Below are 6,101 nucleotides of genomic sequence, written 5' to 3' on the forward strand. Positions count from 1 at the left end.
ATTCATGTTTCCCTTTGTGAATTCAGAAGTAATGCTTGAATTTATATCCTTAGCTATTTCTTTGTTCTCCGTTACAAATTCCCCTGTTTCTGACTGTAAGGGACCTACATTTGTTTTTGTCAATCATTTTCTCTTTATATATCTATAGAAACTTCTACATTCAGTTTTTATGTTCCCCACTAGCTTACTTTAATACTTATTTTCCTCTTTTTAATCAATCCCTTGGTTCTCCTTTGCTGAATTTTAAACTGCTTCCCATCCTCGGGTTTATTGCTTTTTCTTGTCAAATTTTAGGCTTCTTCTTTGAATCTAATACTATCTCTAATTTCCCTTGTAAGTCATGGTTTGGCCACAGTTCCCTTTAAGTTCTTGCATCAAATAGGAATAAACAACTTTTAGAGTTCACCTATTTGTTTCTTGCTGCCATTGCCTGTCCACTCTCTTTCCTTTCAGTAATGTTTCTCAGTCCATCATAGTCATCTCATGCCTCATACCATCTTAGTTACCTTTACTGAGATTCAGGAGTCTGGTCTCAGAATCAGTCACCTCACTATCAACCTTGATAAAGAATTCTATTATATTATGGTCAATTATCCCCAAGAGTTCTCTCACAGCTAGATTACCAACTAATCCTTTCTCATTGCACAACACCCAGCCCAATGTGACCTGTTCCCTTGTTCGTTTCACCACACATTTGTCCAGAAAACTATCCGTATGCACCCCAGAAATTCCCCCTCTGTTGTATTGTAACTAACCTGATTCACCCAATCTATATCCAGATTAAAGTCGCCCATAATCACTGATGTTCCTTTATCACATGCATCACATGATTTCCTGTCTAATGATTTTCCCACATTACCACTACAGTTTGGAGGTCTATATACCAGCCCCACAAATGTTTTTTGCCACTTGCTTTTTCTTAACTTGACCCATACAGGTTCTACATCATTTCTCAGTATTGTATTAATATCTTCTTTAATCAACAATGCAACTCCGCCACCTTTTCTTTCTATCTGTCCTTCCTAAACACTGAATAGCCCTCAATGTTTAGTTCCCATCCTTGGTCACATTGGAGCCATATCTCTGTAAGCCCAACTACATCATTCACTTTTACATCTATCTGCACAACTAATACATCTATTTTATATTGAATGCTCCGAGTGTTCAGGTACAAAACCTTAAAGCTAGTCCTTCTAACGTTCCTTGTCCCATTCCTACCATTTTTTACTGTGTCTTTATTTGACGCTGGCCCTTGATTTCTCTGCCTATTACTTTTCTTATTCTCCTTGCTGTCTTTTTCTTTTGTTCTTGAGAAAATGACAGAGCAGAGAGCAAAGATAAAGCATGGAATTCAGCCTTTTTTCTAAAAAGTAAACATTTAAAAAAATGTAATAACAGTCATTTCTATTTTCTACTGTAATTTAATTGGTGAACTAAAGGGTGGTGATTGTCTGATTTAACTATGTAACATCAAACTATCTGGTGGCAATTTAATGACTCACATGTCATTTTAATTCTCCGCCCAACTCCCACTCTGACCTTTCTGCCCTTAGCCTCCTACTCAGCTCCAGTGAAGCTCAGCATAAGCCTAAGGAGCAGCGCCTGATCTTCTGGCTAATCACTCTACAGCCGTCTAAGCTCAACACTGAGTTCAACAATTTCAGATCACAACATATCTTTATTTTTGGGTGGCAGTTGCTGTTGGCCTGATTTCTCATCTAAATTTCCTCTGGAAGCATCTTTTGTTTCTTTACTTGCCTTGCCCCATCATCCCTTTTGTCATTCAATCTCTCCTGCCATTCACCCCATCAAAGGTCTCCCTGTTGTCCTACCTCTGCTTCCCATTTTCCTGCCTTGCTTAAAAGCTGTTCCGTCTCTAGACACTCCCAGTCCGAAGCATTAACTCTGTTTCCACAAATACTGCTAGACCTGATCATCCATTTTCATTTTTATTATTGACAATTCACATGTTTAAGGTTGATGCCAAGTGATTGTGACCTCAGACTGAGGCTAATCTTCGGGCATAAATCAGATGTCAATGCATGAAATTTAATTTTAAAAAGTGATAAAGCAAATATAATGGTGGTGACAAGAGATAGTGACTAAAGGAAAATGCTACAGATTCTGGAAAATTGAAATAAAAACAGAAAATAATGGAAACACTCAGCAGGGCAGGCAGCATTGGTGGAGAGAGTGAAAGAATTAACAATTGAGGTCTGAGACCTAACACCAGAACTTTTGATGACTTCACCAAAAACCAATGCAAGATGGTTGACTCTCAGCTGTGCTGTTAAATGATTTAGCAAGCCATTCACTTGTGGTAAGCTCTTACAAAGAAGTATAAGATTTATATTTTAAAAAATAGATGGACCACTCAACCTTGACCTCGGCATTGGATCCAGACAGGCCAAAACGCTCCCAGCCCAGATTAACCTAAACATCCACCTAACAATTGGGTACTTGTGCCGAAATTAGCAGAGCTGCCCCACAGACTTGTCAGGCAACCACCTGCCATAGGTGAGCGTGACCATCAACCAATGTTTTAGACACCTGGATCTCCATCCCAGTGTATGTCCTGAGCCACCAGCAGGACAGACCCATCAGAGGTGGCTGCACAGCGCTAAAAGGTCAGGAGGAAATAGCCTTTGAGTCCTCAGCACTGACTCTGCATCCAATGAAGTGACATGGCATCAGGAAAAGCATGGGCAAGGAAACCTCCTGCTGATTACCACCTTCCACACTCCCACATCTGATGAATCAGCATTCTTCTATGTTGAAAACCAATTGGAAGAATCATTATGGGTAGCACAGACACAGAATGCACTCTGGGTGGGGGACTTCAATGTCCATTATCACAAGTAGCTCAGTAGCACTTTTACTGACGGAGCTGGCTGAGTCCTGAAGGGCATATTTGTCAAATTGGGCTTAGTATAGGTGTTAAGACAACCAACATGAAGGAAAACCTTACTTGATCTCATCCTCATCAATCCATCTATCACAGATATAAATTCCCGTGGCAATATTGCTCTATGTGGCCACCTAACAATCCTTTTGGAGGCAAGTTCCATTTTCGTACTGAAAGCATCTTCATGGTATTGTGTGGCACTAGAAACATTTAAATATGATAGATCAGAACAGGTCTAACAGCTCAAAACTGGACATTCGCAAGGAACTGTGGACTATTAGTGGCAGAATTTTATGCCACCACAATATGTAACCTCTTGGCCCATCATCTTCCTCACTCTACCAACACCATTAAGAAAGTGACCAAATCTGGGTCAATAAAGAATGTAAAGAGCAGCCCTGGACATGTCTGAAAATGAGGTGCCAATGTGAATTCTCACAATATTACATGTTAATCAGCAGAAGCAGCATGCTATAGAAAGAATTAAGCAATTACACAGCCCATGGGTGAAATTAAAGCTCTTCAATCCTGCCACATTTAGTTATAAACGGTGGTTAACAATTAAATAATTAACAAGAGGAGGAGGATCTGTAACTATTTCTATCCTCAATTATGACATGAAGGCAAAAGTCAAAACTGAAGCATTTGCAACCACCTTTACCTAGAAATGCTTTGTGTAAGATCCATCTTAGTCTCCTCCTGTTATTACCATCATTACAAATGCCAGCCCAACCAATTTGATTTAATTCAGACAATATAAAGAAATTACAGGAATGCGCTGACACATTGTAGGCTAGGGGGCCTGAAACTTTCCTGGCCATAGTACTGAAGATTTCATAGAATCATAGAAACCCTACAGTGCAGAAAGAGGCCATTTGGCCCATCGAGTTTGCACCGACCACAATCCCACCCAGGCCCTACCCTACATATTTTACCCGCTAATCTCTCTAATCTACGCATCTCAGGACACTAAGGGACAATTTTAGCATGGCCAATCAACCTAACCCGGAGGAAACTGGAGCACCCGGAGGAAACCCACGCAGACACGAGGAGAATGTGCAAACTCCACACGGACAGTGACCCAAGCCGGGAATTGAACCCAGGTCCCTGGAGCTGTGAAACAGCAGTGCTGACCACTGTGCTACCGTGCTCTGAAACTGGCTGTGTCAATGGACAAGCAGTTTCAGTGCAGCTACAACAGTGGCATCTATTGAACAATGTGAAAAATTACTCAACTGTATCCTCTTCACAAAAATCAGGCCAAATCCAATCCAACCAATGATCATCTCATTAATCTATTCTTATTCATCAGCAAAGTGATGGAACGTGTTGCCAACAGTGATATTGAGCAACACTTACTCACTAATAACCTGCTCACTGATGCTAAGCTTGGCTTCTGCCAAAACCATTCAACTACAGATCTCCGTACAACCTTAGTCCAAATGTGGAGAATAAAAACTGAATTCAAGAGTTAAGGTGACAGTGACTGTCCTCGACTTCAAGCCAGCATTTGACTGGGCACTGTTCCCTGTTAGACTGAGCACAGATCCCTTGTAAACTGAAGAGAATGGGGATTGTGGAGGAAATCTCTCCAGTTGCTGGAACCATACTTTGCACAAAAGGGAGAAAGCAAATCACTTCAGCACCAAGTCACTGCTGCAGGGGATCCTCAGCGTCTTGGACCCAACCAGTTTCAGCTGCTTCATCAATGGCCTCCATTGCATCACAAGTTAGAAGTTCATTATAATTGTACAGCGTTGGGTTCCATTCTCGATTCCTCAGATAATGAAGCAGTCTGTGTCCACATGTGGCAAGACCTGGGCAACATCTAGCTTGTATTGTTAATGGAATAATTGCCACTTGCCTGGATTAATGCAGTTCCAATAACAATCAAGATGTTTGATGCCATCCAGGTAAAACTACCCCACTTGATTGGTCCCCTGCATACCATTTTCTCCACACTCCAACATGGCTGCTTTGTACATGGTCTACAAGATTCACCAAAGCATTTACTAAGGCTTCTTTAATAACACTTCTACCATCTAGAAGGGCAAAGGCAGCAGCGGTATCCAACATCAGCATTTTAAAGTAAGCCTCCGAGTCAAACATACCACATTGTCTTGGAAATATTATCACCTTTGCTGTCGCTGGGTTAAAATCCTAGAATGCCCTAACAGCACTGTAGTTATACCTACACCATGTGACTACAGCATTTTAAGAAGGTGGTTCACCATCTCACTTCTCAAGGGTACAGTTACAGACAGGAAAGTGTTAATTTATATAGCAGTAATTTCTCCCATCATCAGCCATCCATAAACAGAATGGTGTTTTGATTTATTTCATTATTTATAGATAGTGGTGTAGTTCCCAACCCCATGACTTTGGTGCAATCCAATTTTCTAATAATAACCCCACAGCAAACTAGAGATAGGATGAACTCAAAGGGTTAGTTTATTTACACACACTCAAAACATGGGAGGAGGATCATAACATACCCCCTTGACATTCACACAGTAAAAAAGTGATAGAGAAAATAAAGTTACAGAGCAGAGAACGCAGAGAAAATAAATATTTGTTCACCTGAGTCTAGAATCAAAGTCCAATAAGGTATTCATTCACATAGGTTGATGAGCTGAAGAACAATGTTGAATAATTCACTTTTTTGATGGTGTTGACTTCACATGGTGAGATAGGGATGTCTTTGAGGCTGCTAGTCAGATGATAAAAAGCAGACAGCCTTTGCAGCTTATCAAGGCAATATTACTGGCTCCACAAGCCAGAGACCAAATTCACATGACTCACATCTTTCTACATTGTCATTGACAAAAGGTGTGTATCCCTCATCTGGTCCCTGAGATTGCTAAATATCTCATCCATTGAAAATTGAAAGGAAGCTTGCAGGCTCTTTATCTTAGCAGACTGCTCTTGGTCAGTCTGGATTATGAAAATGCAGATGACCTTTTTATAGCTCTCTTTGAATTTGCTCTATGTTACCCAATTAGTGGCTCTTCAGGGATAACAATGTGTGAGATTCCCTGATATTGCCAGCTAATATCTTTTGTTTAGGATCACAGGCAGATATAGATTCAGCCATTTTAGGTTTTTGCCCAAATAGCAATGAACATATCTCTTTATAGTTTATTAGAAAAAGGTCTTAGTCATCCACAGTGCCTAAGGATGGGCAACAAATGTTAGT

The sequence above is a fragment of the Mustelus asterias genome, chromosome 11, assembly GCF_964213995.1.
Source record: "Mustelus asterias chromosome 11, sMusAst1.hap1.1, whole genome shotgun sequence".
Lineage (NCBI taxonomy): Eukaryota > Metazoa > Chordata > Chondrichthyes > Carcharhiniformes > Triakidae > Mustelus > Mustelus asterias.